The sequence below is a fragment of the Gymnogyps californianus genome, chromosome 21 (genome assembly GCF_018139145.2).
Source record: "Gymnogyps californianus isolate 813 chromosome 21, ASM1813914v2, whole genome shotgun sequence".
NCBI classification, from domain to species: domain Eukaryota; kingdom Metazoa; phylum Chordata; class Aves; order Accipitriformes; family Cathartidae; genus Gymnogyps; species Gymnogyps californianus.
In genome coordinates, this window is record NC_059491.1 from 3761505 (window position 1) to 3773582 (window position 12078).

Consider the following 12078-nt stretch of genomic DNA (forward strand, 5'->3'; position numbering starts at 1 on the left):
TGTTAGAAGAAGCATGGAGGGTATATCGGAACAGGGAAGGAGACAAAAAAATGAAATTGGGAAGGACAATAGACGGCTACCATTGCTGCTCTCTCACAACAAGCTCCGGAGGGGAATCAGAGGAAAGGAATTGGACCGAGAGGGCGAGGAATATGTATTAGAAGCAGGGGTGGTCTGAGAATCAATCAGTGTGCGTATTGCAAGGAATTTGGACACTGGAAAAGGGAATGTCCCTGTAATATAACGACGGTTGCGGAATTACAAGGAGGCGAATGACGGGGACCTGGGGAGTCTACCCTAGCGGATCCGCTGGTTAAAATAAAGCTAGGGAAACAGGGGGAGGAGGGGGAATTTTTAGTTGACATGGGGGCCTCTCTCTCTGTTTTAAATCATGAATTAATACCTACGGATAAGGAATTTATCACGGTAATTGCAGCCACCAGCCAGCTGGAAAAAGCTTATTTTCTACAGCCCATTAAGTTTAAATTGGGTAAACTGGTGGGTATGCATAAATTTTTGTATTTACCTAATTCCCCGAAACCCCTTCTTGGGAGAGATCTTTTGGAGCAAATGGAAGCGGAAATAGTATTTAAAAATGGGAAAATGGAATTGAAAGTTAAGGAGCAACAGCTAATTGAAGTTTTAAGTTTGGCTCTAACACAGGGTAAAACAGGAACCCTACCTCAGGATATGGAGGAAATTTTAAACCAAGTATATCCTGGAGTATGGGCTTCTGGGGTGCCTGGGAGGGCTAAGAATGCTGCCCCGGTAAAAATACAGTTGAAACCCTGAGCAGGCCCAGTCAAAAGAAAACAATATCCCCTCAGATTAGAAGATCGAAAAGGGATAAAGGAAATAATTGATAACTTTTTGCAATTCGGATTACTTGTCGAATGTGAATCAGAATATAATACCCCTATATTGCCCGTGAAGAAACCTGATGGCAAAAGTTACAGGTTAGTGCAGGACTTGAGGGCAATAAACCAAATTGTAGAGGATCTACACCCAGTGGTGGCGAATCCTTATACTCTCCTTACTAAACTAAAAGACTCGCAGATTTGGTTTACCGTCTTGGTTCTAAAAATGCATTCTTCTGCTTGACCTTAGCAGAAGATAGTAGAAAAATATTTGCATTTGAATGGGAAAATCCAGACACTGGAAGAAAAACCCAGTTGACCTGGACGGTGTTACCTCAGGGTTTCAAGAATAGCCCTACAATATTCGGTAACCAATTGGCAAAAGAATTAGAATCCTGGATCCCACCGATGCAAAATGGGACTTTGTTGCAGTACGTAGATGACCCTCCTGATTGCCACCGAAACACAGGAGTGTGTACTGTGGACTGTAAATTTGCTTAATTTTCTGGGATGAAGCAGGTATCGAGTCTCCCAGAAAAAGGCTCAAATGATACAACTCCGGGTGACTTATCTAGTGTACGAACTCTTGGGAGGACATAGGGAACTCGGAAGAGAGCGAAAGGAAGCCATTTGTCGCACTCCAAGACCAAAAACCGTAAAAGAACTTCAGACATTTCTTGGCATGACAGGATGGTGTCGTTTGGGGATATACAGTTACGGACTCTTAGTGAAATCACTTTACCAGATGCTGAAAGAAAGCACCGGAGTCCTAAGCTGGACAAGGGAAACTGACCAAGCATTTGAACGGCTCAAGAAGGAACTAATGCGAGCCCCAGCTTTAGGACTTCCAGATGTTACTAAACCCTTTTTGTTGTTTTCATATGAAAGGCAGGGTAGAGCTTTGGGAGTTCTGGCTCAACGACTGGGACCATATCGAAGAGCAGTGGCCTATTTCTCCAAGCAATTGGATGAAGTAAGTAAAGGGGTGTTTGTGGGCTGTGGCAGCTGTAATTCTTAATATACAGGAAGCCCGTAAATTTACCCTGGGACAGAAAATAACAGTCATGGTATCTCACACAGTCTCAGCCGTTCTGGAACAGAAAGGAAGCCATTGGCTATCACCTTCTAGGTTTTTGAAGTACCAAGCTATATTGGTGGAACAAGACGATGTTGCTATAATAACAACTAACCTTGTCAATCCAGCTTCTTTCCTCAGTGGGGAAACCTCGGAGCCAGTAGTCCATGATTGCGTTGAAACCATGGAAGCTGTCTATTCCAGCAGACCGGATTTGAAGGAAGAGCCACTAGAGGATGCTGAAAGCACCTTGTTCACGGACGGGAGCAGCTATGTGAAGCAAGGGGTTCATAGAGCTGGTTATGCCGTGACCACCGTTCATGAGGTAATTGAAGCTGACCCATTACCTACAGGAACTTCAGCACAGAAGGCAGAATTAATTGCCCTAATTCGAGCATTGGAACTTTCAAAAGGAAAGAAGGTAAACATATGGACCGACTCTAAATATGCTTATGGAATAGTTCACGCTCATGGAGCCATTTGGAGGGAAAGAGAATTACTTACAGCTCAAGGGAAACAAATAAAACATGCGGAACAAATCTTACAATTATCAGATGCCATACAACTACCGGAAAAAGTTGCAGTTTTACATTGCAAAGGACATCAAAAGGGTAACACTGTCCCAGAAATTGGGAACAGATTAGCGGATCAAGAGGCCAAAAGGGCTGCAGAGAAAAATGAGTCTGAAATCCTGTCTTTAATTCCAGACGGTAAACTTCAAATCAGGGAGTCGAAACTAGAATTCATAGGGTATTCTAAAGAAGATAAGGAGCTAATTAAGGAATTAGAAGGAACAGAACAGCCAGATGGATGGGCATACATGTAGTGTAGTCATTCCCTCTAAAATGTTGTGGAAAGTGATATTAGAAGAGCACAATAAAACGCATTGGGGAATAGATGCTCTATGTAATTATTTGAATAAAAGGATGGTAGGCCATAACCTTTATATGACTGTTAGACAGGTAGCTTGACAATGTCAAACCTGTCTAAAAAAACAATCCAAAACCAACAAACAAAATTAATGTAGGGACAATTGGAAAAGGAAATTTTCCTGGGCAACAATGGCAAATTGACTTTTCTGAGCTCCCCAGGAAAGGGGGGTATCGATATTTATTGGTCTTAACAGATACTTTTTCAGGTTGGCCAGAAGCGTTCCCTTGCAGGACAAACAAAGCTAGAGATGTCACAAAAGTTTTGTTGAATGAGATAATTCCTCGGTTTGGAGTACCGATGGTAATTTCATCAGATAGAGCTTCTCATTTTTGTGCTCAAGTGGTTCAACAGGTTAGCAAAATATTGGGGATCAATTGGCAGTTACACACCCCCTATCGACCGCAGGCAAGTGGGCAGGTAGAAAAGATGAATCATCTAATCAAGCAACAAATAGCTAAAATTTGCCAAGAAGCTAATTTGTATTGGTATCAAGCCTTACCGTTAGCACTCTTACGAATCCGAGTTAAGCCAAGAAGAAAGGAAAATTTAAGCCCTTCTGAAATTTTATATGGTAGACCCTACCAAATGAATTATCGGGGAGAAGATTTGAGTCAACTAGGTAATGAGTATTTGCAGAAATATATAATAGAGTTGGGAAAACAGCTGGACAAAATTAACTGATTTGTTTTAGGAACCAGGGTGAGGGGTCTGGATTATCCTATCCACACCTTCCACCCCGGGGATTGGGTTTATATTAAGAATTTTTCAGGTGATCCACTAACAGAAAAGTGGAATGGACCGTACCAGGTGTTATTGACTACCTACACGGCAATCAAGATCAAGGAACAACCGGCTTGGATTCACTACTCCCGGGTAAAGAAAGCACCTGAGAAACCATGGATAGCTGTGCCAGCAGGACTAACTCGGATAAAATTTGTCCGTCAGTAGGGCTTGTTGCAGCCCTTATGATGTTAGTACTCTTCATTTGGGAAATTCCCACGACTAGAGCTTGGGAAGAGAACACTTACTATCAAACGATAAGGACCATTGTTAATGCCACACAAGCAAATGATTGCTGGATATGTACAGCCCTCCCGAGAGGAAACATGAAGCTACCTCTACACGGAGTAGCGGCGACTCATTGGAATTATGTTAATGAAACACACCCTACTTGGCCAGATTTCTGGAAAAAGCCAGATGGGGGTTTTTGCTCATATGACAACTCAACCTATAATATAGGCCCCAAGTTTGACCTACAAATTCTGAATGACACTCAGACGGTAATCCTAAAGTGTAATAATACTTGTAAGTGGCAACCACGGTCACATGGCTGTGAATGCCCAGGAGCTCCAGGAAATAAGTCTTGTGTTTGTAATGATGGGTGGAACAATTATTGGATTAATAAGGCTGATGTTTCTGTGGGAACTTGGGATTTAACAGGGCTAAACTTAACATATCTAGATTTTTGTAACCAAACCCAACTAAGGGCCTACAGCGGGGCATGGGATTCGACCACCAACACAACTGTGGGGTGGTATAAAGCAGGTTCATTCCTGGGAGCAAATTTGACAGCAACCCATGGACCATGCAAACTCCCAGAAGGCTACTGGTGGTTATGCGGTGATGGGTATAGTAGAAAACAACTCCCTGCGGGATGGAGTGGAATGTGCACAATAGGATATCTGATATCTCAAGACCGTATATATAATCAATCTCATCCCCCATCGGGAATACTTCGAACCACCTGGAAGCGTACTAAACGAAATACCTTGAACCCCCTCATAGAGCAAGGAACTAAACACCATAGCTTTATAAGACGGCTATTTCCATGGTTAGGGGTGAGTGAACTGGAGAAGGCTGTTATTAACATTTCAGCCACAACAGAAGAGATTCAAAATCTCACCATGGATGCCATTCGTAATCTTCAAATAGAAATCAGTTCTCTAGACCAGGTGGTCTTGCAGAATAGAATGGCTTTAGACTTGTTGACTGCTAAAGAAGGAGGTATATGTGTGGTCTTGAATACCAGTTGTTGTTCATATATCAATAAGGATAAGGAAATAGAAAAGGCTTTAGATAAAATTTTTGAGAAAATCAAAATCCTGCATTTAGTAACCCAAGACAATACTCGATGGGGATTCCACGGAATGTTTGAGAAACTTACTTCATGGTTACCCAATATTGGATGGATTAAACAACTTTTAATGACATTTTTATTTTTAGCAATATTAGTGTTTATTACTTTTATTTTAATACAAGGTACCCTTTGGTGTTGTAAAAGATCAATGGGACAATATGAGGATTGGAAGAGACATAAAATCAGACATCAAGTGGAAACAGGGAAATACTTTGCCCGAACTTTGGAAAGGAATAGTGTATTATGAGTTGCAAAAGAATTTGCAAAGGATCCATAGAAAAGGGGGGATTGAAAGAAAGAAACTTTGTCTATTGTATAAATGTCTAACTATCGTAAGAATTGCTTAACTAACCTTCAGTGTCACTGAAGGGGTTAAGGCCCTGGAGACAAGGGAAATTGTCCAAGTCTCCAGATGGTGATAGAATGGGTATAAGATAAGGGGATCGTGTGTCACAAGGATGGTATTGCCTAGACTAGCACTGTATGTTACAAACCCTAGCTACGTACAGAATTTATTGCTGTAACGAAGGACAAAACAAACTTCATCAGCAGGAATTTAGCCGTGAAGCCAGGAACTTATCAAAGTAGAAAGCGGGTCTGATCAGACCTGCAGTTTGGCAACATTCCTGAGGCAGACCCGCGCATGAGCGTAGAGAAGGGTGAACAAAGGGACAGCAAGAGGAAGATGAAGATGAAGAAGAGAAGGACCACCAGAGGACCTCGAACGACCACCAGAGACATCTGTGCAGGCGCCAGAGCCAATTATAACGTGTAAATGTATCTCCGCTCCGCAGGTAAATGATTCTCGGAAATCTGATGAATATGTATTAATGAACCACTTCTATAGAATGTATGTTAAAGGCAACGGTGCGCACGTACGGTGGAGCGATCCCCCGCGTGCCCAGCACTGCAATAAAAGAATACCTGCTTAACAGTAGCGAATCTGCTGTTGAGTCTCAGAGTTCTTTGTTTCAGTTCACAGTAAATACAAATAAATAAGTAAAATAAACAAAAAAAGATGTTCTATGAGTATCTGAATGTTGATAAAGATTCTACAAGGAAAAGTAAATAACTAGACCCAGGGAAAAGCATAAACAAGGATATGGCGAATCAGTATAACGCAATAAAAAAATTAAGGAATTCATCTGCCAGTTTATGAAAACATGTGTTTAACCCTTCAGAGAAACCAAATGCAACCAAATGCTCACCCTAGTGTAACTTTTAGTATTTTGTCTCAAGAACTGAGGATGGGATGAGTGATGGGGAAGGTGTGTTCTAATCATGGCTCTGACAAGCCCTTCTGTGCCCAAGGCCATAGCTCCACAGGGGCTCCGCGGGGGTCTGGCGGGCACTGGCACCTTGTGGAGTCCTGCCAGCTGCTGGTTCCCATCCTACACGGTGCACCAATACAGCCGTCATGAGCGCTGGGAACCCAGATCCCTAAACCAGTCTGCTCCTCCTTTCCTACCATGGTATTCCTTCCCCATCACCTGGGGGCACGGGAGAGATGAGGCAGTGCATGTTTATCCAGGGCTGGAAAGCCAGCATGTAATGTGCATCCTTGCAGACACAGGACGTGAGCAGAGGAAGCAGCAATTTTCCAGACACCCACTCATGGCTGTAAAATCCGTACTGTACAACACTAGAACATGGCACTTGTGATCTCCCATTTGCCGGAGGCTACCACGCTCAGAATGACATCTTTAGGGCAGTAGTAGTTTAAACTGCCTCAGCACAGAGTCAACAGTGTAGGTTTAAAGAGCTCTCTCACAACCGGCCACTTCTTGTTATAAACAAAAAAGCAGAATGGAGTGAGTTGTATTTTTGTTTCCTGGGGGTGGGTGCTTTGGGGAGGTGAGCGTGGCATCAAAATCTCTGAATTGAAGTGCTCCATACAAAAAGGAATTTCCTAAACAAAAGATGCTTGGAGCCTGTCGTATTTGAGCTATCAGCTTATGATTTGAGCAGCTTTTCTTTTCCTTTCTCTTTCCCTGTAAATACTACAGGGACAAGCCAAGGCTTTCTGTGGGTCTTATAGCTCACCACCTGTGAGCACCACAGTTACAAAAATAAAAACTACTGCACTCTCTCTTTGTTACTAATAATAAGACTAAGTAGGATGTTCCATAGTTTAAAGAAAAACCATGGAGATGACCTGTCTCTTCTGTAAATGCTTCATTTATCTTTTCTGAAGCGACTCAGTTGTAAGTGGTGCAGCACCATCTATCCCACTGATTGGGCAACAAGATCTTATTTTTATGAAATCAAAGTCTGTTTCCAGGACCATAATTCTCCCATCAACTCAGCATTGTGATTGCACTACATTTGAAACATGACAGGAGTAGATATTGTTGGGTGAGGAAGGCAGCTGTATGTCATTTGAACTCGCTCAAGAACATTTAAAATAAACATGAATGATGCACAAAACAAAAAGTATATAGCAAAAAATTGTTACAATATATTTTGTTGTAGAATTCTCGATTATAGAAAATAGCAAAAAGGCAAGAAATGGAAAGACAAATCTTCCTTATGTTTGAGAAACTGAAGCCCCAAGATTCCCGCTTCCCTTCAGAGATGCCAGACCTCTCGGTATTTAACTTTCCTTCTGTAAAAAGAGTGCAATGAAGTTAACAGGAATAGTCGTTGATACATCAGTTTGCATTTGGGTATTAATTTGAAATATTAGGTTTAATCTAAACTGCAACTCAAAAAGTTGCCATTGAATATTATCCCAATCATTTTCAGGTCAGGGAAGAAAAAGAACAGCAACTGGTTCTAGAGCTTTTTGAATTTTTGTGTCTCCTTATCTATGTGAAGAGGTACATGATCGACTGAACAGTGCTAATAAAGCAGTCATTTAGCCTGGCCAGTATGTCCAGTACTGGACCAGTACTGGAGCCATGAACCAACCCTTTTAGCACTGGAGCCACACTGTCAAGAACTGTTTTACACATGGCACGGAGGACTGAGACACGTTTATTATGCCACAGATCTGAGGAAATACAGAACCGATGAATTTGTAGTGCATCTCACAAATCTGCAAAGCAGTAGACATATGCTTTATTTGTGTTCCTCTCCATTTTTTGTCACCATTGTCACAGTTCACTGAGACCTTCCTACGTTTTTTTCCTCATCTCTGTCTCCCTGATGTCAGTTTTGATCAAATGCCCTTTTATAACACAGAGACCTGTCCCCTCCTGACACCTGCATCATAGCCAATATTTATTTCCCTAATGAAAACTGTGTTAAGCCTAACTTAGGCTGTTCACAGGTCAGGAAGCACAAGATGTGGGAAAGAAAGGCACTCAGGAGACCCAGGGAAGCTTGATGCTCTTCAAAAAAATCATTTTATATCATAAATATTGATCATTAGCAAGAATGGCAAGAAAGATTAGAGAAACTTAATTATTTATTCCATGTTGATTGTACAAACATTTAAGATTGCACTTAGGAAAAGCAAATTGGTACACAATTAGTTTAGCTGTTGATATCATATCCATTGCTAAAACACTCTCTGTCTGCATTAGGTACATTAAAAATACATCCAAGTCCCTCCAGAGGAGCGCTTCTCTCACTTCATGTTGTGATCAGTGAGAACTATTTACCTGAGGACTAACTAAATCCAGGTGTTGACCTTCCAGGGCGATGTTGCCTGGGTAATTCTGTCCCTGGGAGAAGGTCCAGACAAAGGGATGGGAAGCCTGCAACACAAACTAATTGTGAGAAGGCTGGAGGCCAGTCCTTCCCTGGCACAAGGTCAATCGGCATATCTGTTCTGATATTTCCCTTTCACAAAAGGCCCACAGCTAAGCAAGAGGGCTTAAATATCTTCACTGATGTATTTCACAGAGATGGAGTAGTGGTAGGAGGAATCTCTAAGGCATGCAGTTCATGTAGTATCTTGAGGCATGTACATCCATATGACATCCTTGAAAATTGAATTCAGAATCAGGTCTCTGGGGGTTTGCTACCTCAGATGACGATCTAGAACCTAATCTTTCATCCTGCTAACTAGACGGAGGATTTCTATGGAGAATATGCAGCAATTATATTTCAACTTTAAAAGATTTCATTCTTCTGTTGGAGTATATTTTTTTTACTCAGAATGAGTGGCAGGGCACAATGCTGAATTTGTGAGAGCCAAAGGTCTGTTCCCAGAAGCTGCTGAGCATCCTCATTTTCCACTGAACTCACTGTAAGTAGTTGTTGTTTAGCATAGGATTAGGCTTGAAGGAAGTGAGTGTAAAAAACCCCACAAGCATTTGCATTTTATATGTAAACGAGAGTTAGTATCTGTATTAACAGATGGAAAATGGTTTGCACTGTGAATACAAATATTGTAACGTTCCTCTGTGTTTTATCACGTGCATAAGGGATTCTGCCTTTCCATTATTTGCAGAGGGCCAAATCCCACAACCCTCTTCCAAGTTCCTGCTTCCGCTACACTGGGAGAGACAGCCCGTGTCTGGACAGAGTTCCTGTCCAGTAATTCCACTGGAATATTGTTATGCTAGAACTGAAAGGCGCCACTGCTCTGTGCTGTGCGAAGTGCTCAGCAAAGGATACAGGGCATATAATGTAAAGCATGCGGTGTATGAAGACCATGGCAGGATGATGTAACCAGAATGAGAGCAGCATTTATCCGTGCAGCTGCATGCATGCACGTGGATGTGCACTGAAGGCAAGAGAGCTGCTCCAGGAGACACCAAGTCTGCTCAAGTGCCAGTCTGCTTATTCCTCTGAACCCTGGATCCTCAGTGATTGTGAACACGCTGGGGAACTCCAGAGTGACCCAGTGTAAAACCCACTTGTATCCACTGAGGATCTGGTGAGTTATCCCCTAGTTTTGTTCTCTCTAGTCACACACTTGGAAACACCAGCTTTTGTGACTCTACCAGTCCCTAGAGTGAGCACCAAGTGACTTGGAGCCTGAGGTGAGAGCTGCAAAGGGCTCTAGTGTCCTACTTTGCTAAAATAGCATAATAAATATGTATACGGAAAATAGCAGAAATATATTAAAAGGACATCACTGATGATTACTCTTTCCCTTTGAATCATTAACTGAAATGATGTCTTATGCTGGAATGCTGAGCATGAAAGTGTCTCTCCAGCCCAGATCCATATGTCAGAAAGTGTTTGGGGACAGAACCAGACCCAGGGATGAAGTTATAAATTAAACTTTTATGAAGGCACAAAGAACATCCTTATGTTCTTTTTATATCTCCATATAAGGGTAATGGTGATAAATTATCTGATGCACTAGAAGGACATTTACCCTGTGCCAACACTGACTGCTTTTCACTTTGCCTTATCTTACTGGAACTCAGTTTACATCTCTGCATCTACTGATGTATTTACAAATTCATATGAGGATATGTTTTGCATTCTTGTCCCACCACATTCTTTAGGATTGAAGTATAAATTGCTCTCTTCAGTATGGACAACTCACTAAGATATTTTTCTTACTGTACTTCTAGCCAGTCTCACATCAGGGATATTATCCTATACTCCCTTAAGCAGTTGAATGATTAACCGTATATGTTAGTAACACAAATGAATATCCAACTGCAGATATAATTACAAGAACTAAACCTATTATGCACCAGCCATAACTGAAGTGTCACACTTGAAAAAGCATTCAACCACTGTCTGGAGAAGATCAATTCTATCAATACTTCAGAAACTCAAGGAATGCAAAGCAAATATAGACACTATATATAAAATAGGGATATTAAATGATCAGAGTTTAAAAAGGACAGCTATGATGGCATGTCCTACGTTTATTCATCACATCCATCATTTCTTTGTTGGTAGGTAGGGGGCAAAGAAGGAACAATTTCTCTCTGGGGCTTTAGAGAAAGGAAAAAAAAAAAAGAAAAAGATAAGAAGCATTTGCCCACTGCAAAATTTTAGGACTATGATATGGCTCAGGGATAATTAAGCTTCTGGGATGGGAAAGGAAAGGAGACAGTAGGTGGAGTCCTGTGCTTGCTCAGTGCAGGAGAAATACAGTGCCACTGAGACCAAGGTGTGATGGTGTCCTTCCCACGGCTGGAAGTTACAGAGGCTACCATGTCCACCATTCTGCTTGCTTTGCTGAGCTTTATGGAGAAGTGTCTTTATGGATTTCTCAGGTCATACATAGGGACTGTGGGATTACATCTGTGGGGACAAGAGAAGGCAGATGGCTGGTTCATCCTTGGGGGTGGGGAGAACATGACAGAAATAGAGAGCTTAGGGACACACTTGTCCTTGGAGATTGCTGAGAAGGTGTGTCAATCATCTGATCCTTCTCAAGTTGGTGGACTCCTGCAGGCTGAAGAAAGCAAAAGGGATCAGCTCAGAATGTGCTGTTTGTAACCTGAAAAGATCAGTATTAGTAGAGAGCTCTCAGGGTGTGAGCACTTACCACAGACACCACAGGGAACCCCGTCCCTCATCATCACCAACATCAGATCCTTTTTGTAGTAATCTGATGGGGAGCCACACACTGGAACTCAGGTCTGGTGTACCAGAAAATGTCCCTGATCGGATGCATTAGCATCCCAACGCCCCCTTCCCGCCTGGATGTGCTCTGACGAGTGCAAACAACCCCCGCTGTGGGGTGAGGCATCTATTCCGCTGCATAGATGCTGTACAGATGCAAGTTGAGCTGAGCACCGTTCGCGCGTGGAAGGGGAGAATTTAGCCAGCAGAGGGCAGGTGGCTGATGGTTACGTAAGGAAAAGTCACCGCAGGGGAGAAGCAAGATGTCCCTGCAGACACGCACTCCTCAGATCTGACATCACAGGCCATTTCCCAAGTTCATCATGTCACCACACCGGGCCGGGAAGTGAGTAACACTGCCGGAACATGACCTCTGTGGGACAATCATGAGAGCAATTAACAATGTATTGGTGAGAGCTACTTAACATTGCCCTTCACCTTGCTTCTATCGCCATCTCCTCTAGTCCTGCCGATAGTCTCCCTCATCAGCAACATGCTATGACTGCAGCTGCCTCTGGATAACTTGTTCTAGGGCTGGCAACAACAACAGCTACCTTACTGGACCATGGGACGAGCATCCTCTTTGTGTT